The sequence below is a fragment of the Stegostoma tigrinum genome, chromosome 3, assembly GCF_030684315.1.
Source record: "Stegostoma tigrinum isolate sSteTig4 chromosome 3, sSteTig4.hap1, whole genome shotgun sequence".
Taxonomy (NCBI): Eukaryota; Metazoa; Chordata; class Chondrichthyes; order Orectolobiformes; family Stegostomatidae; genus Stegostoma; species Stegostoma tigrinum.
Window position 1 is genome coordinate 81,077,344 of NC_081356.1, and position 27,553 is coordinate 81,104,896.

Below are 27,553 nucleotides of genomic sequence, written 5' to 3' on the forward strand. Positions count from 1 at the left end.
ACCTTGTACATTATATGAGGAGTAGTGACCCTCACATTAAATTCACTGAAGTGATCTTTCTTTAATGAGAGAGCAGCCTAGGGTCCCTTGGGATTATCTTGAATTTCCCTTTTCAGATTTAGTGCAACCTACCAGAAGTAATTTGATATCAACTTAAAAGGAAATGATTTGCAGGGCTATGGCGAAAGAACAGTGGAATAGAGTGAACCGGCAATTCTTGTAGAGAGGTTCAGTGTGGAATTTTGTCGAAATGTCGCTTTGTAAAAAGCATTTTTAGAAGTCTTTAATTGTCTGCAAACAGTCTAACGTTGCTGTTCAAGATAACAAAGTGTGGAGCTGGATGAACACAACAGGCCAAGCACCATCTTAGGAGCACTAAAGCTGACGTTTCGAGCTTAGACCCTTCATCAGCTTTTTTTTCTGATGAAGGGTCTAGGCCTGAAACATCAACTTGTGTGCTCCTAAGATGCTGCTTGGCCTGTTGCGTTCATCCAGCTCCACACTTTGTTATCTCGGATTCTCCAGCATCTGCAGTTCCTATTATCTCTAATGTTGCTGTTCATTTGGTCTGTAAAACTAAATCTTTTTCTATCAAATGTGTCATGATAGTTGCTAAGTTTGTGTTCTGTGACCTAAATGGGGAGCTGTAATTTGGTACAATATTCAAATCTTATTAGGTTACATAAAAAAATACAGCAGAGAGACTGGCTATTTGACCTTGCTGATCTGATTGGTATTTACTCTCAACAAAATCTTCCATCCACTCTATTTCAAGTAACCCTATCAGCATTATCTTTTATTCCTCTCTTCCTCGTGTTTATCTAGTTTACCCCTAGAAGTTATCGGTGCGCAATTATCTGAGCCCAAGAACTCTGCTGTCTGCCCGGCGCAACTGTCTGTGGGATAATTGTACTGGGAGAGGAGTGTAGATAAGGGAGAGGGTGAAGAGGAAAAAGTCAAATGGGGAATTAGGTGGAGATTTGGAAGATTAACAGTTTAAGGGCATGATAGAACATCTAAATGTTTGATCAGAATCCATTTAACCCAACATTGGAGGAACGATGAACAATTTTGCTTGGTTGAGGAAGTAGCTAGGTTGGTCCAAAGTTTTTTCTCGAGTGGAGGGAGGAGCTGGGTTATTCACATTTCTTCAATGCCTGTGTCTTTTATGGCTGGCTGATATGCCTAATCAGGCTGATAAAATGCTCTCAGTAAGTTTGTAGTGGAGGAGGACAAGTTTATACTATAAGAGTATGTGCCCATTTACTTCACATGACACCTGCATTTTGGTTATATATTTGAGGCTACAAGCTGACAACAGCTTGTCACCCTTGGGGAAAAACAACAAGAAAGACTATATGTGATACACAGTAGACTGCGTACAGTATGAACTTTAGCTCTTTTAGCTCACATTGTGCAAAGGCATTAAACTGAAACTTGCAATGTAGGGTGGCACCTATTAGTACACTGATACGTAGGTGCATATTGACACCATCAATTTTTTCACAAACTGAATCCATCATTGAAATTCTTAACCTGTTTTGAAATTTCATATGGCCCACTAATATAGTTTAATATCCAGTGGATTGTTATCCTTCAGTGTATCCCTTAGATTCTGTCATTGTACGCAGCATTGTAAAGTAATTGAACATTTAGCTCTGTGTCATATTGTAACATTTAAAAAAACATGTTTGCTCATTTTCAGTTCTTTGACAATTGCCTAATATTGCTTCATACTAAAATCTAGTACCTTTCAAACATAAACTTAGATATTCTTTGAAACATTTAAGTATGATAGGTTGTGCGTGTATTATGTAAATCAATTTTGATTTTGATTCAAGCTTCCAGCATCTACAGTTCTTTGTTTTATTTTCATTAAGAACTTTCAGTTAATTGAAATTAATTAATTTGATTCTTTTAACCTGACGTTCACCTTTCTGATTTTTCACATGTACTGTCCCAGAGACTGAAAGCACTGGCAATTTTAGCTGTATTTATTTCTAAAGATCCTATTGACAGTTCTAATTTTCTTTTAAATCTGTTTCATTAAATTCATATATTTCTGATTCTTTGCCATTTCCTTTCTCCAGACAGTTTGTAGTTTGTTTCTTTTGATTCCCATTTTAAATGACCTAGAGATCTTTTTTGATTGTTGTTTTAGATGTATTCAGTTTTTCAGGGATTTTCACTTCACTACTTATGCTTTTTAAATTGAACACATTTGTCTTAGACTTTGCTCATGTCCATTACCAGATAATCTGAAATGTAATTATTTTAGTGATGAGACCATCAGTTTCCTCTTAAAGGACTAGATATGGATTATATCTCTTTAGTGTGCTTAGGACATTAAACTAAGCTCCATGCTCGAATCAGAAAACTTTAAATAAATGCTTCCTGTGCAGAAATCTGCTTGATGAAACTGTATATCAGTAATTATTGTACGAAAGTGCAACGGTCTTGGTTCCTATGCTTTACGTGTCATTAAAGGTCACCTAATGGCCCACAAAGCATTTGTAACACATTTTTTGATATCAAGCTTGTTGCTTCTTTCCAATTCTACAAATTTCCAATTACAATGGTATAAACTACACATTCCCTGATTGTATCAGTCTTATTGAATGCTGCGTTCTCTTTGACTTAATTGTATTCAGAAGTGTCTGTTGTATATCCCTCCTTTTCAGTTTGGTTTCTCCCCACATGTTAGTTTTAATTTATTTCAGTCTCTTCTTTGCAATAATACCCTTGTAAATTTCTAAATTCTCTTGTATAAATTTACATAAAACTACACTTCTTTCTTTCTGCCTTGCCTGTGTCTTTGGAGCATCCTATTCTCATGTAATCTAAATTTTTTTTTCCTCAGTGAAGCATGTTTTTAGAACATTGATAACAAGATAATATCCTGGTTCACAAAATGTCAGTGCCTCAAATACTTATTTAGTTGTTAAGATATAATTTTGCTGTAGATTATTTAATCCTTTTTAATTTCTTTTCTGTTCTTGGATTTGCTGTCTGAGAAATAGTGTCCTTGCCACCCTCGCAGCTTTGGTTATTTCCATTACAGTTTGTAAAGTTTGAAAACTGCCATCCAGCTGCAAATGGACAATTTTTTACAATACACAAAGTTCATCTGAGCAATATTTTTCATTTCAAAATTAAATATACAGAAAAGGACAGTTCCTCTCCTTTTATCTTCTCCCGTATCCATCTTCGACCTGCCTACCCCTCTCTCCCTATTTATTTCAGACCCCTCTTCCCCTCCCCCATTTCTGATGAAGGCCCTAGGCCAGAAACGTCAGCTTTCCTGCTCCTAACATGCTGCTTGGCCTGCTGTGTTTGTCCAGCTCTACTCCTTGTTATCACGGCTTCTCCAGCATCTGCAGTTCCTATTATCTCTGATACAATTTTAACCCCACTGCGAAGCCTCTTCTAAGGATGCCTAACCTGAAGAAGTTACCCTCCTCCCTCTGGACAAACCACAGGGGATCTCTCTATCACTGTAACTCGTAATCTCTTCTGCCTTGAAACTGCTCGACCATGTCTTGAAGCAAACCAGGTACTACAGCCACATCAGTGATAATGGGAACTGCAGATGCTGGAGAATCCAAGATAATAAAATGTGAGGCTGGATGAACACAGCAGGCCAAGCAGCATCTCAAGAGCACAAAAGCTGACGTTTCGGGCCTAGACCCTTCTACAGCCACATCAACTTTCTTAGTACCTGCCTATGGAACCAGATCAACCGCAATGAACTACAGTCCACATTCAAGCTTTCCCAATTTGGCCCTAACAGTGACAGTATCTACATTCAGAACATTGAGACCCCTCAGAAGTGTTTTTCCCTGCCACTACTGAAACAAACACTCGCAGCAATGCGCCGGCATCTCCAGGCACTACAGTCAAGCCTACCCCAGCTCAGAGCCTCTCTCTCCCAGACCTGCAAAGGACATCTCCTGTTTTTTATTCTTTGTAGGATCCAAAACCTGAACTCATAATTCTACTCAGCTTTATTGGACACTAAAAACCATAAGTACAGTAAATTTACTGGTGCCTGCCACCCAAAACGGGATTCCTCTACCTCCCAAATCCCAGCTGTACTCAGGACCTTTCCCACAATGTACCCGCTGCTATTGACCATGAGGCCACTGACGGAGAGCCCACAGACGATGTTACATCCGCCACCGCCGGGTACACCACTTCCGGGACAGTGAATGCCATCGCTGCTGAAGCCACCGCCTCCATTTCCAAGACCAACACCACAGACACTACCATCACCGCTGCTGCCGCTGCCTACCCCTCTCTGTCCACCCCGGCGCAGCTCCGCCCATCACGGACGCGGACGGAACTCTGTCCACTGCCGACGCAACTCCGCCCACTGCTGATGCCGATGCAACTCCACACACCGCTGACGCAATGGAACCCTGCCGACAGCCGACACTGACACAACCCTGCCGACAGCCGACACTGACACAACCCTGCCGACAGCCGACACTGACACAACCCTGCCCACAGCCGACGCTGACACAACTCCACCCACCATCAACAACATGACTCCACCCACAGTTGACCCTGACATTGCTCTGCCCACAGCCTCCACAGCCAGCAGCTCCAGAGGAGTCAGCAACACTGAGCCCTGCCGACTCTTCACCATTTCCCAAGACCTCCCCCTTACTGAGGACGAATGGTCAGTCCTTCGTAAAGGGTTCACCTTTGTCCCCCTTCACCCACACATCAGCGAATACCAGCCACGTTCAGATATTGAGCAGTTTTTCCGCTGCCTTGCCTCCATGCTTGCTTCTTTAACCGTGATCCTAACCCTCCCTCTACTGACCCCTTCTCCCGCCTCCAACACAAGCCCCCCTCGTAGACACAACCCCAAGGCCTCCTACCTTCCCTTGACCTCTTCATTTCCATCTGTTGTCGAGACATCAATTGCCTCAACCTCTCCACCTACTTCACTCACTCCAACCTCACCCCTGCAGAACATGCAGCCCTCCGCTCCAATCCCAACCTTGCCATAAAACCCGCGGATAAGGGAGGCACAGTTGTAGTATGGCGCACTGACCTCAACATCGCTGAGGCCAGGTGCCAACTCTCCAACACCACCTCCTACCGCCCCCTGGATCATGACCCCCCGACCACCAAACCATCATTTCTCAAACCATCCATGACCTCATCACCTCAGGTTACCTCCCACCCACAGCCTCCAACCTCAGCGTTCCCCAACCCTGCACCACCCGTTTCTATCTCCTTCCCAAAATCCGCAAACCTGCCTGCCCTGGTCGACCCATTGTCTCTGCCTGCTACTGCCCCACCAAACTCATCTCCACCTATCTGGACTCCATTTGCTCCCCCTTGGTCCAGGAACTCCCTACCTACATCTGTGACACCACCCATGCCCTCCACCTCCTCCAGAACTTCCAATTCCCTGGTCCCTAACACCTCATTTATACTGTGCGCGTCCAGCCCCTATACACCTGCATTCCCCATGCAGATGGCCTAAAGGCCCTCCGCTTCTTCCTGTCTCACAGACCTGACTAGTCCCCCTCCACTGACACCCTCATCTGCTTAGCCGAACTCGTCCTCACCCTCAACAACTTCTCTTTCAATTCCTCCCACTTCCTACAGACAATGGGGGTGGCCATGAGCACCCTCATGGGCCCAAACTATGCCTGCCTCTTTGTAGGTTACATGGAACAATCCCTCTTCCATACTAAACTGGCCCTAAACCCCACCTTTCCCTCCATTATATTGATGACTGTATCAGCACCGCCTTGTGCTCCCACCAGGAGCTCGAACAGTTCATCCACTTCACCAACACCTTCCACTCCAACCTTAGGTTCACCTGGACTATCTCTAACACCTCCTTCACCTTCCTGGACCTCTCTGTCTCCATCTTGGGCAACCACCTACAAACTGATATCCATTTAAAGCCTCCTACAGCTACATAGAATATACCTCCCCCCACCCACCTTCCTGCAAAAATGCCATTTTCTATTCCCAATTCCTTCGCCTCCACCACATCTGCTCCCAGGATTAGGCATTCTACTTCCTCACATTGCAGATGTCCTTGTTTTTCAAGGACTGCAACCTCCCCCCTCCGCGGTGATCGAGAACGCTGACCATGTCTCCTGCATTTCTCGCAACTCATCCCTCACACCCTCTCCCCGCAATAACAACCAAAAAAGAATCTCCCTCAGCCTCATGAACCACCCCACCAACTTCCGGATCCAACGCACCATCCTCCGACACTTAGGTCATCAGCCATCTGATCCCACCACCAAAGACATTTTTCCCTCTTCACCCTTGTCTGCTTTCCGGAGAGCCCACGCTCTCCGTGACTCCCTTGTCTGCTCCGCACTCCCCTCCAGCCCCACCACCCCCGGAAGTTTTCCCTGCAACCGCAGGAAATGCTACACCTGTCCTCACACCCGCCGCCCCCACCCCCATCCCAGGCCCCAAGAAGACTTTCCACATCCCACCTGCACATCTACTAGTGTGGTATACTGCATCTGCTGTACCCGTTGTGGCCTCCTTTACATCGAGGAAACCAAGCAGAGGCTTGGGGACCGCTTTGCAGATCACCTATGATCGGTTCGCAATAAACAACTGCACCTCCCAGTCGCGAACCATTTTACCTCCCCCTCCCATTCCTCAGACGACATGTCCATCCTGGGCCTCCTGCAGTGCCACAACAATGCCAGCCGAAGGTTGCAGGAACAGCAACTCATATTCTGCTTGGGAACTCGGCAACCCAATGGTATCAATGTGGATTTCACAAGCTCTAAAATCTCTCCTTCCCCCACTGCATCCCAAAACCAGCCCAGATTGTCTCCGCCTCCCTAACCTGTTCTTCCTTGTACTTATCCCCTCATCCCACCTCAAGCCGCACCACCATTTCCTACCTACTAACCTCATCCCACCTCCTTGACCTCTCCATCCTCCCCGAACTGACCTATCCCCTCCCTACCTCTCCACCTAGACTCACCTCTACAGGCTCCATCCCTGCCCCTTTAACTTGTCTGTCTCCTCTCCACCTATCTTCTCCTGTGTCCACCTTCTATCCGCCTCCCCCTCTCTCCCTATTTATTTCAGAACCCTCACCCCATCCCCCTTTTCTGATGAAGGGTCTAGGCCTGAAACATCAGCTTTTGTGCTCCTCAGATGCTACTTGGCCTGCTGTCTTCGTTCAGCTCCACACTTTGTTATGCCAGATTTTCCCATGTTAGGATGTTAGTAGTAATTTTCTTTTGTTTTTGTCCTTGCTGGTTTTAGATAAGGTGCCTATTAAAAGACTGAGGTTGAGAATTCTTCTGCCAAAAATGTCACTTTTTAAAAATATGTCTTCACTTGCTTGTGTTATATTCTAGGTTGTAGACCATCATAATTTATAATCTTGAATTGCTTGTTCAGACAACGTTTCGCCACAGTGGACCAATGGAACATTTCAGAATCCTTCCTGTTGCTGTGAAGTGTTTTGAGAAGTTAAACTTGAGAGGGCTCTGAAAAGATTTACCAAGATGTTGCCAGGAAAACCCTTTCTATTCATGTACCCACCTTCTCAAAGAATTATTGATTTATTTTTTCTCCTTGGAATTAGAATTATAGAATTTAACAGTATAAAAGGAGGCCGTTTGACCTATTATATCTGTATAGGCTCCTGAAAGAGCTATCTAGCTAATTTCATTCTCCTGCCCTATCTCTGTTACTCTCTAAATTCATCGCTTTCAAATATATATCCAGCTCTCTTTTGAAACATTCCTTGGAATCTGCCTCCATCATGCCTACAGGCAGTGTATTCTCATTTGTAACAACTCTTTGAGAAAGAGATAATAGGGACTGCAGATGCTGGAGAATCTGAGATAATAAGGTGTAGTGCTGAATGAACACGCAGGCCGAGCAGCATCAGAGGAGCAGGAAAGCTGACGTTTTGGGCCGAGATTTCTGAAGAAGGGTCTAGGCCTGAAATGTCAGCATTCCTGTTCTTCTGATGTTGCTTGGCCTGCTGTGTTCATCCAGCTCTACACCTTGTTAACTCTCTGAGTAAAGAAGTTTCTGCTCAAAGAAGAACAAAGAACAATGCAGCACAGGAATAGGCCGTTCAGCTCTCCAAGCCTGTGCCGACACATTTCGCCCTTCCATACTAAAACTGTCTTCACGTTAAAGAACATGTTACACCTAACTCTTTTACTGACAGTTTTGAAATTGTGACCCCGAGTTACTGACATTCCAACTAGTGGAATCAGAATATGCTCCTTTACCCTGTCAAATTGTTCTTAGTTTTGAGCACTCCAATCAGAGTACCTCCTAATCTTTCCCTTCAAAGAAATTAAGCTGAATTTCTCTAATTTTTCCTTGTATTTATCATTGCTCATTCCTGATATCATTCTAGTAAACAGAAGTTGCTGGAAGCTCACCTGACCCAAAACGTTAACTCTGATTTTTTCTTCACAGATACTGCCTGACCTGCTGAGCTTCCACTAACTTCTGTTTTGTTCCTGATTTACAGCATCTGCAGTTCTTTCAGTTTTTATTATTCTGCTAAATCTCCTCTACATTCTCTCCACGGCTTTAATATCCTTCCATAAGTAAGGTGTCCAGAACTGAACACACAACTCCAAAAGTGGTCTGACCAATTATTTGTTCAGGTGTAGCATCATTTCCTTGCTTTTATACTCTATGCCTATAAGCCTCCTTTAGAACTGTTTTAACTTGCCTGGCCACTTTCAGAGAATGATGGATGTGAACCTTAAAGTTTCTCTGCTTCTGTACTCCCATCAGATTTGTACCATTAAGCCTATATTGTTTTCTTTGTTTCTTCTACCAAAATATATTTCCTCAGAATTCTATGCATTGAAATTCCTCTGCCAACTTGTCAGTGTCCTTCTGAAGCTCCTTAGCATCATACTCACAATTTACTATTCTCCCTCGCTAAGTATCATCTGCCAATTTAGAGATTTTGCCCTCAACACCCATCTCCAAATCATTTACCTGAATCGGAAAAACCAAGCGTCCCAATACCGATCCGCAGGGAGCACCACTTTAATCTCCAGTCTAAAAAATATCCATCTGTGTCCAATAACTCTTTTGTACCTTTTAGCCAGCTTGTAATCCATGCTGCCAAGGACTCAACAATCCCAAACATTTCTAATTTCCTAACCAATCTGCCATTGGGCACTGTATCAAATGCTTTCTCGAAGTATTGTGGATATCAAACCTGTACCCACCATTGATATTAAACTAATTGGCATATAGTTACTATGATCCTAATTCTTTTTAACCTCTCCCATACCTGGGAAGAAGTTAAAGCAAGATCTTCCCCATCTCAATCCCCACTCTTTTCATCAACCGGGGATGTACGCTATTCAGATTAAGATGACCTAAAATGCTCAAGCATTGCTAACATTTCCAGTACCTTTTACCTTTCAATTTCAAGTCACCCATTGCTTCCATTATTTCCACTTCTACCAATATTTTGTCATATTTTCTTCCTGTGTAAATACTGATACAGTGAACTCAATACATTTTTGCCATGTCCTATGCCTCTTAGCTTTTATCACCTCTCTTTATCCCTACTAGGACCATTCTGACCTGGGCTTTATGCAGTGTTCCAATGAAGCACTATGCAAGCTTGAAGGATACATCATGTTTTACTTGGGCACTTTACAACCTCAAGGTCTCAAAATTGAATTCTGTAACTTCAGAAACTGACCACATTATGCTTGTTATCCATTTTGTTTACATTCTGTCCTCTCCCTTCACTCCCCCACAGCCTTATCTTGTTAGTGTCTTCATTATTTTGCTCTCAGTAGAGAAGACCCATTCTCCTCCCTTTTACACGTTTATATACACCCCTCTTTCCTTTCATGACTATTAACAACATCTTCGTCTTTCGCACTAGGTCTTTACACTATCTGCCGTCTTTCCCCTCCTCTGCCTCTGTCAAAAGTATTTAAAAGAAACATTTTCCAACACCTTTCAGTTATGAAGAAGAGCATTACAACATTATTTCTGTTTCTGTTTGCATAAGTGCTAGCAGACCTGCTAAGTTTCTTAGTACTCTCTGTGTTTGTTCTAGATTTACAGCGTTTACAGTATTTTGCTTTCATTATGAAAGAAGTAAGAGGCAGAGGTGCTGTTTATACTTTCCAAACAGTCAGTGCTATAGATAGCCCTTCGTTCTTACCTTTCGCACTAGGTCTTTACACTATCTGCCGTCTTTCCCCTCCTCTGCCTCTGTCAAAAGTATTTAAAAGAAACATTTTCCAACACCTTTCAGTTATGAAGAAGAGCATTACAACATTATTTCTGTTTCTGTTTGCATAAGTGCTAGCAGACCTGCTAAGTTTCTTAGTACTCTCTGTGTTTGTTCTAGATTTACAGCGTTTACAGTATTTTGCTTTCATTATGAAAGAAGTAAGAGGCAGAGGTGCTGTTTATACTTTCCAAACAGTCAGTGCTATAGATAGCCCTTCGTTCTTACGAATCAGTAGGAGGAAACTCTTGCAGCAGAAAGCTGTGCAGAGGGATAAAGACAGCTGATGACATGAGTTGAGGAATCCATGATAAGTCATAAGGAAGCCAGGTTAGCAATTTGATGGGTCATGGAAAGAAGCATTCCTATGACTCTGTGATTCTATAACTGAGGATTGAGAGCAGTTCGGATTTCAGGGAAGGAGGACAAAGGGACTGATTAAGAGATAAAATAGAGTACAACAGTAATCTTGTAGGGAACATACAGACTGATTCTAAAAGCTTCTATAGGTACATGAAAGAGATAAATATTATTGAAGATAAATGTAGGCGCCTTCCAATCAGAACCAGAGGAAGTAATAATTGACATGGTTATAAAGAGATAATAGATCAATTAAATACATATTTTGATTCTGTCACCATGAAGGACACAAAAAATGCCCCTGTAATGTTAAGGAACATAGTGCTTAGTGAAATGGAGGAACTGGAAGAAGTGAGCCTCAGTAAGGATATAATGTAGGGTAAATGGATGGGATTAAAAGCTGATAGATCCTCAGGGCCTCGCAATTTCTATCCCAGACTATCTAATGAAGTAGCCTGGAAATAATGAATGCATCGATGATTGTTTTTAGATATTGTATAGCTTGTGGAACAATTCCTATGGATTGGCAATTGGCTAATTCAACCCCACCATTTTAAAGAGGAGATCGAAAGAGAGCAGGAAATTGTAAACCAGTTATCCTGACATTAGTGCTAGGGAAATTGCTGGAGTCAATTAAAAAGATTTAATACCAGAGCACTTGGAAAACAATGATAAATCCTGATAGAGTCATCGTGGATTTATGGAAGGGAGATCATGCTTGACAAAACTATTGGAATTTTTCAAGGTCATAACTAGTAGACTCCATAAGGAGGAGCTGGTGTATGTAGTTTATTTGGACTTTCAGAAGGCTTTTGTTAAGGCCCCAATGAAGAGATTAGTATGTAAAATCAAAGCACATGGGATTGGAGGGGAGTGTACTGAAATAGAGAGAGAACTTTTTGGCAGATAGGAAACAAAAAGCTGGAATAAATTGGTCTTTTTCCAAGTGACAGCCAGTGATTAGTGGGAATACCACAGTGGTCAGTGTTTGGACTTCGGCTAATCACAATATATAGTCATGATTTAGTTGAGGGGACTAAATAGTGTAGAGTAATTAATATATCCATATATCTAAATTTCCAGAAAGCTGGGCGGGAATTGTGAGCAGGATGCAGAGATGTTTTACGTGATATGCACCAGAAGAGTGAGCAAGCAAATGCATGGCCGATGAAGTATAATTGGCAGCGAAAGCAGGAAGGCAGATTATTATTTGAATGACAGTAGATTAGGAGAGTGGGAGGTGCAAGGAGACCTGGGACCCCTTCTATGTCAGACACCGAAAATAAGTACGTAGGTACTGCAGGCAATAAAGACAAATGATATGTTGGTTTCCCTAACAAGGGGATTTAAGTACAAGAGTGGAATGTCTTACTGCAGTTGTACAGAGATTTGGTGAGAATACACCTGACTTACTCTGTGCAGTTTTGGTCTCCTTGTTTGAGGAAGAATATTTTAGCTTTGATGGTAGTGCAAGGAAGGTGTACCAGATTGATTCCTGACTTTGCAGAGTTGACGTACGATGAGAGCCTGGATTGGTTAGGACTGTATTCACTGGAGTTGATAAGAATGAAGGGTAATCTTATAGAAACCTGTAAAATATTTAGCAGGACTACAGAAGGTAAATGCAGGAAGAAGGTTTCCCAGAACAAGGGTCTAGGGATATGAAGTAGAACATTTATGACTGGGATGAGGAGAAGCCTCTTTATGCAGAATGGTGAGCTTGTGCAATTTGCTACCTCAGAAAGCAGTCAAGGCCAAAATATAGAGTGATTTCAGGAAGGAGTTGGATGTAGTTCTTAGGGCTAAATGGATTAAAGGGAATGTGGAGAAATCAGGGAACATGGTACTGAGTTGGAGCATCAACCATGATGCCTCAAATAATGGAACAAGCTTGAAGGACTGAATGACCAACTCCTGTTACTATTTTCTATGTTTCTATGTTATTGTGTTATTATTAGAATCAAAGTGATAAAGTTTTTTTTCTGATACTTATAATGTGACCCTTCCAGTAGATCTTCTAAAGTGTAATAGTTCATGTTCTTTTCTGGGATAAACTCTATGTTCTTTTGTTGAATGTACTTTAGCAGCTTCTTGTGAATTTAATCAGTGACTGATCTCCACAGCAAACAAGTTAAAAATAAAATGTTATACTTTATCAAGCCAGGTTTCATTCTGGGACCTTGTCCAGTGCTGCCCTCAGCTAGGATGATAAAAATATGATTATCACTCTTGCAGAATTGATTTGCTGCTAGCTTGTAAGATAATGTATGTATTTTCTTGCAGGACGTAGCTCTGTTTGTCAAACTATTTGTCATGTGTGGTTACAAAGACTCCATGTAACTGTTGTCTTGAAATGTCAGTGTTTTGAATTATCAGCTTGGTTTATTGATCCATTCTTGACTTTGAGTCTGAAGCTTTTGGGTTCATACCAGGATTTGAACAGATAATCTGATTCATACCTTTGCAGTACTGCATTGTTGAACATGCATACTTTTTGATGAAATGTCCAGCTAACAGCATAGCTGCTGGTTTTTGTTGAACAAGTTTTTCTGCTATCATGGGCAACACTCATTTCTTAACTAACACCATCAAAATGGGTTGTATCAGGATTTATCTATGTTAGCAGTGAATGTTTGTTTTTGATAAATAACAAAGGATGGTTTTGACCCATGAATCCCTGGACTATGCACCGAACACACTTCTGCAGTGCCACCCTGATAGTGAAAAATGGTTGTGGTATTTGCCATTAACAACCTGGGCAGGTGTTTGAAAGTAATTGATTATTTGTGAAATACTTAAGAATTTCAATTGTGCGTTATTTGTTTCTTGCTAGTTGCAATAAGACTAATCAATTTGTTTCACTGTGTTTTAAATCTGCACAGTATCTTGCAAATATGACGCTGATCATCTATGAGTGCAATTAACTTCCATCATGAACAGTGACAGTTGTTGTCACTGGTGTGTTAGTGCATCATATGTTCTTTTTAGCAAAATGCACAACTGAAAAGATAAAATCTCCAATTTTATTTTTTAGCTCTCCCTACAAATAAAATTTTGCCCTTTACTTTGCTATGTTGTGCTGAAATCTATGACAGCAGTGATAAGAATTATTCAACCGTAAACTGGCCACTAGTGTTTTCTCTTACATACAGTAAATTTGAACAATGTGTTCATTTTCTAGTAGAACACGCAGCATATCTTCTTTCAGCAATTTTTATCCCTAGCTTTCTATAAGCCAGTTCCTGAAACCATTGTTTTGTGTGAAAGGCTTACTTGTATGATTGATTTAATGGCAGGCATGCTATACTTCTAAGAAAATCAATTTGTCATATGACAGTACAATCTTTGGAAGAAATCAATGTCTCTTATGAATGTGCAGCAAATGTTAGACAGAACAGTTTTCAATTTTGTTGTTATAGCCTTGACCTTGATTCCACAGCTACTTAGGTAAATGTTTTATAATGCTTCTTTTAGCAATATAATCCATCAATCATTTTGGGAATGTTATATTGCAATTGTCAAATGTAATGCCTATTGCTAGAAATTGATCAAAACAGATTTTGATCCCAAATATATATTTTTTTAGTTTTCTGAGTGTTGTCATCCTTAAGGATGTGAAACCAGTGTATTGGACAAACCTGACCCATGTAGAAATTACAGTTCAAAACCAAAAGAACTGCGGATGCTGTAAATCAGGAACAAAAACAAAGTTCAAAAACAAAGTTGCTGGAAAAGCTCAGCAGGCCTGGCAGCATCTGTGAAGGAGAAAACAGAGTTAAGGGTCACCGGACCCTTTTCTTCTTCACAGATGCTGCCAGATCTGTTCAGCCTTTCCAGCAACTTTGTTCTTGTTAGAAATTACAGTTGGTTCTTCAGCTCCTTGAGTCTAGGATGTGGCAGTGTCCTTTGATTGTTTGTGATTTGTATTTCACACTTCTTGCTAATCTCTTCAGTTAGCCTCATATGGTTCATCAAATACGTTCGCATCTTTTATTAGGAGTTTTAATCTTCAATGAGCAGGGTGAGCATATGGTCTTTGCAGCTTTAAGACAGTTTGTTTATTTCCCCCCAATTCTTATCGCCTGATCGCTAATAGTCTCATTCTGATGGCAAACATCAAGCGTAGTTAAGGGGATTCTATAATGTCCTGTCTGGGTAAATGGCAGATCCACTGATTTTCCAAAAATAATTGTTTTATCATGCTGTTTTGTTTTTGTCTTCATAGAAACTTTACACAATAGCTTAGGTATCACACTTAAGACTCATTACTCTTTTAAAATGACTAATTCCAGCTGTTTTCTATCACATTGCAACAATGTTTAATGACCTGACTGGAATGTTATCAACACAATTAAAGCAAGTAATATGTAATACATTCCTTAATTTTCCATTCATTTTCATTGCTTGGTGTATAAAGGTTACATTCTAACTAATTTGTCCATCGTGCAGTGTGGATGCTTTCTAGTACTGTAAAGTAAACATAACCTGGAACTACTGCAATCACAGGACTAAAACTCCTTGTGACTGATATAATATGTTTGCATTTGTTATCTACACCATCTTCCTCAGAATCTATTTGTCATGTCATTCCTAGTGCCTTGCTTCTCCATTTGGGTACTTTGCCAGGTAATGAGACTTAAAGTTGCTGATATCCTAGCTACATTCTTTTCCATCAGCATTTCTGTAAACTCTTCGGTGATTATTACTGTTCTTTTTGCTGTAGTAGCCAGATCTACTGAAGGCGCTTTATCCTTATCCTACCAACTGGTATTTTTTCCATTGGATCAATGCCTGTGCATAGTAAGTGGACTATTCCAAATGCTGGTAATACCTGAGTTCTCGATTCTTTGTGGTACTGTGGAATGTCCAATTTGTTCTGTGAAGGTGAAGGAAAGATAATTTCTTCGGGAAATTTTTCAAGGCAGCAGACATCTGATCCAAAAGTTCCTCTTTTGCCAAACATTAATCGTCAGTTCGAGCTGGTATTTTGCACATCTGAGACACCTAGTACAGTGCAGCAATTTAATCAGTAGTACTGATCCTGAGTTGTTCAGGTTTAGTTTTATCATTCTTTGATGGAGTCTGCTAAAATCCATGATACATTTCTTCCAAAAAACCATTATCTGTTTTCTAAAATCTATTGACATCTCACTGTACCTCATTGATATTTAGCAGATCATCATTTTTGTAAATTTCCTTCAAGAAAACTAATCAAAGATCAAACCTTCTTCACCTTCTAACTGGCAGACCTTCAATTCTCAAAATGTTTCACACTTACAGACACTTAAAAACTCTTTGCTTTAGTTTAGTTCGGTTTGTTAGCCATATTCACATATTCCCTTTATGCCTCTGGTCATTTGGTTCAGTCCTGAGAACATCAAGTAATGATCGTACCCCAATTCATACTTTCTATCTACAATATTCTGCAATGGCTACGAAAATTATAAGTTTCTTTTCTTTCTTGCTTTCAAAACTTTACATTTACAAGACCGTACTTTGCTGCCGTATTTGTCTGTGGCAAGACATTGAAGGAACGCTGCTCCTAATCCAAGACATAGTGTTAGCCTGTTTCGTCATAGGTGTTCAAGTAAAACCCAGTTATGCATGCCAAATACTTACATTTAAACCCAAATATTACATGTTTAATCAAAAGCATATCTTTAAAAATACGAGTAACTTTGTTTGAAGCTCTTCAATTTCGAAATGAGCTTCTGATTTTAACTGTTTAAAATGAGTGAAATAAACTTGTGCTTTCCTTTTTAAGTATTAGGTTTGCTTTGAAATTTTATAAAGATCTGGTGTTTTTTATTCCTTTTCTTTTTTTTCTCTTTTGCCGTCAGAGGAGGAGCTAGTTGTTACATTGGGGCCCATTCTCTCTTTTTATTGCAAGTTTCCATGAACTGATATGATAACAACCAGATTTTCACTATTTCCACTTATTTTCATGAACGATCATGATAAATCTTTGTTTTGTTTTTAGCAGTTAATTATTTAGTCTTTTCTACAAATTGCATAATTATGACACCAGTGTTACAATGACACCACCTGCAAACTGCAGGAGCAGCACCTCATATTCTGCCTTGGGAACCTACAGCCCAATGGCCTAAACATCGAATTCACCAATTTTAAAATCTCTCCAACCTTAGACTCATCCCAGTTCCAAATCTCCCTCTCATCCTTGCCGCCTTGACCTGACACAACCTGTCCATCTTCTCTTCCAACTGTCTACCCCTCCTATGCCACAGAACCACACCCTACCTGAACTCACCCGTCACCATCCCACCTACCTTCCCCAGCCCGACCCCTCCAGTATATATTTCTGAGCTCCCTTACCCCTCTCTGTTTCTGAAGAAGGATCCCAACCCAAAACATCGACTTTTCTGCTTCCCTGATGCTGGCTGGCCTGCTGTGTTCTTCCAGTTCCATCCAGTGTTATCATCTATACACTGTGTGAAATGTTTTTTCTCACAGCTTTCTCGCTTCATTTGCGCAACAGTTTAAATCTGTGTCCTCTTGTACTTTTTTCTTTTATGAACAGGAAGAGCTTCTCCCTACCTACTCTGTCCAGCCTGCTTGTGGTTTTGAAAACCTCCTGTTGGCCTTCTTCTCTTCAAGGAGAGCAGTCCCAACCTCTTTAAATTAGCCCCATTAACTGAAGTTTCTCATTGATGGTGATAATGGGAACTGCAGATGCTGGAGAATCCAAGATGTGTGAAGCTGGATGAACACAGCAGGCCAAGGAGCATCTCAGGAGCACAAAAGCTGACGTTTCAGGCCTAGACCCTTCATCAGAGTTTCTCATTGATGGAATCAGTTTGTCCAGTACACTCACAACTTTCCTGCACTGTCCTGCCCACAACTGTCCACAGTACTCCAGCTGAAATCTAACAAGTGTCTTATACAAGTTAAATATCACCTCCCTGCTCTTGCTTTCTATGCCCTTATTAATAAAACAGAGAACACTGAAAGTTGTAATAACTGCGATGTGCACCTATTCTTCTACCTTCAATGATCTGTGTACACACATGCCCAGGTCCATCTGCTCCTGAACCCCTTTGGATTTGTACACCATGTTGTCTTGCATAGATCTTCTGACCACATTGTATCAATTCATTTTTCCCTACATTGAACTTCATCTGTCATCTATCTGCCCACTTCACAAACCTTTCAACACCTTTTTGGAGTTCCACTCTGTCCTTTTCATTTACTGTTCTTCCACGTTTATTATTATCTGCGAACTTTGAAATTGACATGACAACCAAGATCCAAATGATTAATATTTATCAGTAAAAGCAATGGTTTCAGTACTGACCTGTGAGGAATTCTATTGCAAGCCTTCCTCCAGCCTGAAAAATATCCATAGACCATTATTACTCATGTAATGTTCATGTTGCGATTGCTCCTTTTATACCATGATCTGTCACTACCACCGTCAGTCTGTTGAATGGCAGTGTATCATACACCTGCAGTAAATCAATGAAAGGCACATCAACAATATTACCCTCCTCAACCCTTCTGTTATCTCTTCAAAAAACTCTAGCATGTTGGTTAAACATGATTTGCTCTTTAGAAATTTATGCTGACTCTTCGTAATGAACCCACCTTTTTGACAACCAAGTGTATCCTGAATAATTGTTTCCAGAAGTTACCCCACCACCAAAGTGAAAACTAACTGGTCTGTAATTGCTGGAAGATAACAAAGTGTGGAGCTGGATGAACACAGCAGGCCAAGCAGCATCTCAGGAGCACAAAAGCTGATGTTTCGGGCCGAGACCCTTCATCAGTTCTCCTTTCAACCTTTCTAAAACAAGACCATAATGTTTTCAATTCTTCTGTTTTCTGGCTCCTCCCCTGAGCCCTTATCAAACTACAAATATCTTTGAATCTCCTACAAAATCTTCAAGTGCATCTTATCCTGTCCAGGTATCTTGTTAACTTTTAGATGCAACAATCTATCCATGAACTCTTCCTTATTAATTTTGAACCCTTCTTGTGATAGAGTTGCTCCTTTGTCATCATGGTCTGAAAACACCCTCCCCTTCCGTAAAGATAGATGAAAATTATTTGCTTAACACCTTAGCCATGCTCCTATCTTCCCGTCTCAGCCCTTTTCTTGGGTCTCTTATTGGCTGTACTCCTCTTTTAACCACCTTTTTACAATTTAGAACACTTCGAACACTTTGAGATTCCTCTTTATGGCAGCTGCTAGCCTTTTCTTGTGAGATAAAATGTGAGGCTGGATGAATACAGCAGGCCAAGCAGCATCTCAGGAGCACAAAAGCTGACGTTTCGGGCCTAGACCCTTCATCAGAGAGGGGGATGGGAAGAGGGAACTGGAATAAATAGGGAGAGAGGGGGAGGCGGACCGAAGATGGAGAGTAAAGAAGATAGGTGGAGAGAGTATAGGTGGGGAGGTAGGGAGGGGATAGGTCAGTCCAGGGAAGACGGACAGGTCAAGGAGGTGGGATGAGGTTAGTAGGTAGATGGGGGTGCGGCTTGGGGTGGGAGGAAGGGATGGGTGAGAGGAAGAACCGGTTAGGGAGGCAGAGACAGGTTGGACTGGTTTTGGGATGCAGTGGGTGGGGGGGGAAGAGCTGGGCTGGTTGTGTGGTGCAGTGGGGGGAGGGGACGAACTGGGCTGGTTTAGGGATGCAGTAGGGGAAGGGGAGATTTTGAAACTGGTGAAGTCCACATTGATACCATTAGGCTGCAGGGTTCCCAGGCGGAATATGAGTTGTGGTTCCTGCAACCTTTGGGTGGCATCATTGTGGCAGTGCAGGGGGCTCATGATAGACATGTCATCTAGAGAATGGGAGGAGGAGTGGAAAAGGTTTGCGACTGGGAGGTGCAGTTGTTTGTTGCGAACTGAGCGGAGGTGTTCTGCAAACCTTCAGTTCACCTGGGCCATCTCCAGCACATCCCTCACCTTCCTGGACCTCTCAGTCTCCATCTCAGGCAACCAGCTTGTAACTGATGTCCATTTCAAGCCCACCGACTCCCACAGCTACCTAGAATACACCTCGTCCACCCACCCTCCTGCAAAAATTCCATCCCCTATTCCCAATTCCTCCGCCTCCGCCACATCTGCTCCCACGATAAGACATTCCACTCCCGCACATCCCAGATGTCCAAGTTCTTCAAGGACCGCAACTTTCCCCCCACAGTGATCGAGAACGCCCTTGACCGCGTCTCCCGTATTTCCCGCTACACATCCCTCACACCCCGCCCCCGCCACAACCGCCCTAAGAGGATCCCCCTCCTTCTCACACACCACCCTACCAACCTCCGGATACAACGCATCATCCTCCGACACTTTCGCCATTTATAATCCGACCCCACCAGCCAAGACATTTTTCCATCCCCACCCCTGTCTGCTTTCCGGAGAGACCACTCTCTCCGGGACTCCCTTGTTCGCTCCACACTGCCCTCCAACCCCACCACACCCGGCACCTTCCCCTGCAACCGCAGGAAATGCTACACTTGCCCCCACACCTCCTCCCTCACCCCTATCCCAGGCCCCAAGATGACATTCCACATTAAGCAGAGGTTCACCTGCACATCTGCCAATGTGGTATACTGCATCCACTGTACCCGGTGTGGCTTCCTCTACATTGGGGAAACCAAGTGGAGGCTTGGGGACCGCTTTGCAGAACACCTCCGCTCAGTTCGCAACAAACAACTGCACCTCCCAGTCGCAAACCATTTCCACTCCCCCTCCCATTCTCTAGATGACATGTCCATCATGGGCCTCCTGCACTGTCACAATGATGCCACCCGAAGGTTGCAGAAACAGCAACTCATATTCCGCCTGGGAACCCTGCAGCTTAATGGTATCAATGTGGACTTCACCAGTTTCAAAATCTCCCCTTCGCCCCCTGCATCCCTAAACCAGCCCAGTTCGTCCCCTCCCCCCACTGCACCACACAACCAGCCCAGCTCTTCCCCCCCCACCCACTGCATCCCAAAACCAGTCCAACCTGTCTCTGCCTCCCTAACCGGTTCTTCCTCTCACCCATCCCTTCCTCCCACTCCAAGCCGCACCCCCATCCACCTACTAACCTCATCCACCTCCTTGACCTGTCCGTCTTCCCTGGACTGACCTATCCCCTCCCTACCTCCCCACCTATACTCTCTCCACCTATCTTCTTTACTTTCCATCTTCGGTCCGCCTCCCCCTCTCTCACTATTTATTCCAGTTCCCTCTCCCCATCCCCCTCTCTGATGAAGGGTCTAGGCCCGAAAAGTCAGCTTTTGTGCTCCTGAGATGCTGCTTGGCCTGCTGTGTTCATCCAGCCTCACATTTTATTATCTTGGAATTCTCCAGCATCTGCAGTTCCCATTATCTCCATTATTCATCAATCGCATTACAGCCAATTCGTGTTAACAAAACGTATGTTATAGCAGAACTACATGTAATATTGCTCGAATATTGTCAGGGCCTTTGCCCGGTCCAGTGCCTCTGACTGTTTCTTGATATCACATACAGTGAATTGAATTGGCTGTATTTGTAAAGCTGGGGACCACTGGAGGAGGCCGAGATGGATCATCCACTTCACGATTCTGGCTGAAGATGTCTGCAAATGCTTCGGCCTTATCATTTGCACCAATGTGCTGGGATCTTCCGTCATTGAGGATGGGGATATTTGTGGAATCTCTTCCTCCAGTTAGTTGTTTAATTGCCCACCATGATTCATGACGTGACGTGTGCGGAGCTTAGATCTAATCTGTTGTTTTGGGATCACTCAGCTCTATCATTTGCTGCTTATGCTATTTGGCAAGCAAGTGTTCATGTTTGGTGGCTGCACCATGTTGACACCTTATTTTTGGTTTGCCTGGTTCTGCCAAGGTTGATCACCTGGCTTTGATGGTAATGGTTGAGTGGGGTATATGCCAGATCATGAGGTTACAAATTGTGGAGTACAACTCTACTGCTGTTGATGGCCCACGGCGCTTCATTGATGCCCAGTCTTGAGTTACTAGATTTGTTTGAAGTCTGTGATAGTATGACACAACACAATGGAGGTTATTCTGAATGTGAAGACGGGACTTTGTCTCTGCAGGGACAGTGCAGTGTTCACTCTTATCAACACTGTTATGGACAGAGGCCACTGCAGCTGACAGATTGGTAAGGATGAGGTCAAGAATGTCTTCCCTTCTTGTTGGTTCCCTCACCACCTGCCACAGACCCAGTCTAGCAGCTGTGTCCTTTAGGACCTGACCAGTTCAATCAATAGTGCTGCTGTTGAGAATCTATTGGTGGTGGACATTGAAATTCCCCATCCAGAGCCCATTTTCTGCCCTTGATACCCTCAGTGCTTTCTCCAAGTGTTCCTGAACATGGAGGAGTACTACTTTATCAGTCGAGGGTGGGTGGTACGTGGTAATAAGCAGGAGGCTTCCTTACCTATGTTTAACCTAAAGACACGAGACTTCATGGGTTCCGGATTCAATTTTGAGGACTGCAAGGCCAACTATTCCTGATTGTACCTCATTGTTCTGCCACTTACGTTTGTTCAATATGACTATTCGATTTCTTTATGGAGTTTACATCATGTATGAGATCAGGGTTTGCCTTGAGATTGCACAAACCTGTCAGACATTTACAATTACAGAGGAAATGGTTTCTGAAGAAGGGTCCAGACCCGAAACGTCAGCTTTCCTGCTCCTCTGATGCTGCTTGGCCTGCTGTGTTCATCCAGCTTTACACCTTGTTATCTCAGTTTTGCCAGCATTGGCAGTTCCCGCTATCTCTGGTTTAAATCATGAGATGTTCCACAACTTGCATTTGTCACATGTGCTTGGCGTGGTTTCAGGGCCTCATCATCCATCGTGAGCACTGTTTAATGGTGAGATAATTGGAAAAGGAAGAGTTCAAACTCAGCAAATGCCCCTACCCATTTTTATATGGGATGAAGGCTCAAAGTTGAAACCACAAGTGAGAACAAGCTGCTCATTTTCTGAGAGTTATTACATACTTAATGGCTTCCTTAATTGTGACTACAGACAAACATGACTTCATGAATAAAATACATGCTGTGCTTGAAGATGCTCTGAAGTTTATATCTATAGAAACTGCCACTACCTAATTGCACCAGCCGCATTTGAGGGCAAGTGTCGAAGGATGGTAACTTACCGGTTGATACACATATAGATGATAGATTTGTCCTCACGGCTCGCTGTATCCACATGCATATGGAGTACCCAAGCAATGCAGAAGCAATGTTACTTTATGCCCTATTATATCTATGACTGACTGAGTACAGTATGAATTGGCCAAATGACTGAGTGAGCTGTTGCAACCAGTTTTAAGTGAGTTTTCCATATTCAGTATGAAGAATTCCTTTAATTTCATAAGGACCATATGAGACATAGATCTTAAGTTGCATGTGTCTGTGCTCTTTTGGCATTGCTAGCTTATTCCTCAATATACCACTCAAGGAAACCTTTAACATTTGCGCCATGCCAAACTGTTATGATAATCTGGATATCACTTGTCTCTGAATCTGTTTTCATTGAATTCATGAATGCAGCAACTCGTACTTCAGTTCACCTTCAGTAACACTGTGTATGTCCAAACAGAGGATATTGCCGTGGGTCTCCCCTAGACCTAGCTCTTGCTAACATCTGCATTGGCTACCATGAAAAGCACATCTTTGACCACTAACATCCTAACCCTTGCGTCCCTTAAATAACTAGATGACATATTTGCGATATTTGAATCTGCAGTGGCTTTTTTGTAGTTTAATAAACTCATCCTGTTCTCAAATTTACTATTGAAAGGAGAAATCAGACAAATTAATTTTCCTGTGTGTATTTGTTGAGAAATTTGCGAGTGGGTTTTCCCCTACTATCTTTTGTAGCCTATTTTTGCTGATCAGTATACACGATAGCCTTCTGAAAGTTCTACATGCTGAGCACCCAAATTTATTGGCAACCTTGTGGATCAGGCTCTAGCCATTTGCTGGCCTTGTAAGCCTGATGCACAGCCACAGCACATCAAAACAATCTTGCATGATAATGGTGACACTGTCAAACCCTCACTGCTGTGTATTGTACAATCTCAGGAAAGGACCGTTTTACCATCACTATTGGCCCTGAATGGTGCCCCATCTACCTCAGATTATTCTGGAAGGGGTGAGTCTGTCAGAAATTTGATCAGCAGTTAGAGCTAGTTGTCTCATGTTACTACTCTGCAGTAAATACAGACTGGCATTCCATACTAACTGGGTGCTGCTGTCTAGCCAAAAAGGCGCCTTGTCTACCACATCTGTAATGTGATATATGAATTTCAATGCTGGTGTGATGCCGGACGTACATTTTAAGAACTGACGGAATATATTAAGCAACATGTCCCTTTGACCATTCATTAACAATGTCACTGACCTAGTAATTTAGAACCCCAAGTTAAAATGTTCAAGGAAATAAGGATTCAAATCCCATCTTGGCAGAGAATGAAATTTAAATTCAGCAAAAAATCTGGAATTAAATAACCACTTTTGATTATCGTATAAACCCATCTGGTTCACTGATGTCCTTGAAGGAAGGAAATCGGCCATCCTTACCTAGTATGCCCTGCATGTGACTCTAGACCCACGGCAATGTGTTTGACTCCGAGCTGCTCATGGAAATGACTTAGCAAGCCACTAATTTGCGGGCAATAATGCTGTCCCAGCCAATACCATCTGCCTCCTATTGATGACTTTTTAAGAAAAAATAGAGCCAAGAACAAGAATTGATAGTGCATTATATTCTGAGGAAGGCTGTTGTTGAATAGTCTGTTTGGTGTTCTATCAGTAACTTTCATTTGCAAAAGTGAATTTGGTCAGCAGGGAGAAGTTGTGATCACTCAAGCAGTACCCTTTTGTGGTCAACTCGGCACGAAAACCACTATTGCCTTGCACAACCTTTTCTTTGTCAGTTTGCTTCAATCCCAGTGGAATTATTTGGAATACTTTCCATCTCTCAATGCTTTTCGTCTGGAAAAAAGTTGAAGTGTGAAGGTCTGCAGGAACTTCTTGGGGTAGTGGCTTGTGACTTTGACTGCCAGAACTTTGTTTACACTAATGTCTTGTTCTCATGAAAACAAACTTCCTCTAAGTGTTTGATCTGAAAAAAAATACCCAGAATGAGTTTTTTAAGAAGAAAATCAGAGAATGATGCTGACGGTTGCTTTCTAATTCAAATCATTAATCCTATGATATAAATTTCAGTTTTAAACACAGAGAAGCAGTTTTGCATTTGTGCAACCCTCTGCTTTCACAAAGAAATGCAGCATTTTTATATGTTTTATGTCAGTTTTGTTTGCAGCTGTTCCAGTTATGTTGAGTTATTTTGAAATAACCATTTTCCTGTAAATGAGAAAGTATGCAGAAATATCCTTAAATAATTTGTTTTTATTTCTCCCATGTCCCTTTATATAAATTTGAGAAATGTGTGATCTTTAAGAGGTTCAGTTGAATATCTATTATTGGCAGAAGCTCGGTGTTTTGACTGATTTTGCCCTTTGTGCTGTAAATTCTGTGATTTTCCATGCACTTGTATTCATTAGCGTAGCCAGAAACATGTGTCGTGCCCTGTGGTATTTCTAGATATGTTTAATCCTCTTCTGCAGCTGACTATTTGCTTTTATATGCCATATTTCTTAGCCCGTAACCATGATGAGAGAGGGTGGGCTCCATATGTTTGGAGGTGATGTTAAAATCCCTTCCTCCATTTTGATGGAGGTCTCAACTCTTATTCTAATTCCCTATTTATGAAAAGGTAGGAAACTGAACAGCGGATGGGCATTTGAGACATTAATTGTAGACAACTTAAAATTTAACTGCTCACCTCCATAGTATCGATTAACCTGGAACTGAACAAACCCTTTTCCTTTTGAGTTCTTTTCCCAAGATGAAAAATAAAACTATGCATTTTCTTTTCAATTTCTGAAAGAACCCTTGAATTTATTACTTTGCGTCAAAGACGAAATGATTTTGCAGTTTCTTTATCTGATACAATGATGAGTTGTGTTTAATGTGATATACCTTCAGATTGAATTCAGTCACCCATTTTCTAGAAGGATAACATAATACACAGCTGTGCCATTTGTAGAATTAAATTATTCCAAATGGAAAAATAAATTAAGTCTCTGTCCATAATCTCCAGTTCTTGATTGATTTTTTTTTAGCCAAATCCTGATGTTGGTACACTAAGATGAATGCAGTTTGCAGACTCTACTCCAAGCCAAATTTTTTTTAGCACAAAATGCAGAGGAAATACTGAGTGATTACACTGAATCTTTTTGGCTATTCAATGTGCTTTCCTCCCTTTCCAAACAGCCAAGCTGTAATTTTAGAGAAGCTCCATTGATTTCAGTGTGAGCTTGTGTCATGGGCCAGTTTAGGGCATAATTGCTAAGGCACTATGGAGTCAGCAGTCCTTTTCACAATAAAATCAGTTCTAAATTGCAATATTCTGATAGGTAAATATTACAGTAGAAGGTTACAGAATGTTAATCAGGAGCAGAAATCCTCACTGATTTATTTCCTTTCTCACCCATAACCAAGGATTATTAAGGTCAGTTGCATTATCTTTCCACCTTATGAAATAACTGTTGGAGTGTTTTTCCTAACCAGAGATAAAGACTCAGGACGCAGGCAGGATTCAGGCAAGTGGAAGATGTTTGTTTGAGCAGAAACCAGTTTATGCAGGGAAAGGGCCAACTGAATCTGGCTTTGATGGATAGATCAACAACACACCTCTGCTTTTACAAAGAAATACAGCATTTTTATACATTTTGTGTTACAGCAATCAAACACAACATGTTCACTGTCCTTCCCCTTATTCAAACACCCAATCCTGTACGACACCTAATCAATGATGGGCATTTCTGAGGGAAGCCCCAGGTTCCCATTGATCGCATGGTGTTATCAAGACGTTATAACGTTAGGCCTTGGGATCTTTTTATGCATCCTATTCATTCGCTTTCCAAAAGTTTAATGGTTATACTCCTTCAGGCCTTTCTCAGGCTTGTTTGCCTGTGAGGACAGCTTGAATTCTATTACCCATTGTATTTTGATGCTGTCTTTTATGACATTCAGTTTCTCCAATTATTTTCCCTCTGTCCCAATTACGCAGTGTAAAAATAAAAAGCCTGTTAGCTTTAACTAGTTGCTGTAAGGTTAACTTCTGTTATTAAAGTTAATTGTAACCTGTAACATTACACAACTACTCCTACTGTTAGCATTTTGTAATTTTTTGGTTGTGAGCAATCTATCTTGCTCAGGGCGTAAGAGAAGGTGTCTCCTAAAGCTAATAAACCTTCACATCTAAGCTTAAATGTTTTTAAAGACTTGTATTATATTCTGGTTGTGTATTGAAATCGACATCTATGATCAGAGCATATTTAATTAGAAACCATTTAATATTGTTAGTAGCTTCAAAGAGGCAACAATTTACTATGAAATAACTTAAGTTGTTATCTTTGCAGCTGCTTGAGTACTGAATCTAGCACCTGATGTTGTTCATTTACTGGGACAATCACCCTTTCATTAATAAAGCTGGAATTGGTCATTTATCTGTCCTTAGGCATACTTTTATCAGAACTGTCTCAGATGGGAACATACAGTGTTTTTTTTACCGACCATCAAGCAGTTCTGTTCAAAGGTACTGGTGTATTTCACTGTGTGAACAAGCTACTTGGTTATGCTGAGTTTCTGTCCGCCATCTTGTAAGCAGGCACAGGCTGCTTAGTGTGGTCAGGTTCAAGTCTCCGTACGTGGCCAGGTACAGGCCACCCCTACAGATTCCACCTTTGGTTCTAGGCCAAATCATGGCTGCAGGGTCACTATTAATTCAAGTAGTCTCGAGTTCAAAAGTCCAAATCAAATTCCAACAGTGTTCTTCACCAAATAACATGCATCTATGAATTTCTTTTTGTCATTTGATGAGGTGGTCATT

At 41.8% G+C, this 27,553-nt stretch overlaps 1 protein-coding gene across 2 annotated transcripts in view; it reads left to right on the forward strand.

The window, feature by feature from the left end:
• fbxl17 (F-box and leucine-rich repeat protein 17) overlaps positions 1-27,553 on the forward strand; it is a 700,184-nt gene that overhangs the window by 100,293 nt on the left and 572,338 nt on the right. The gene's annotated exons all lie outside the window — the stretch shown is intronic.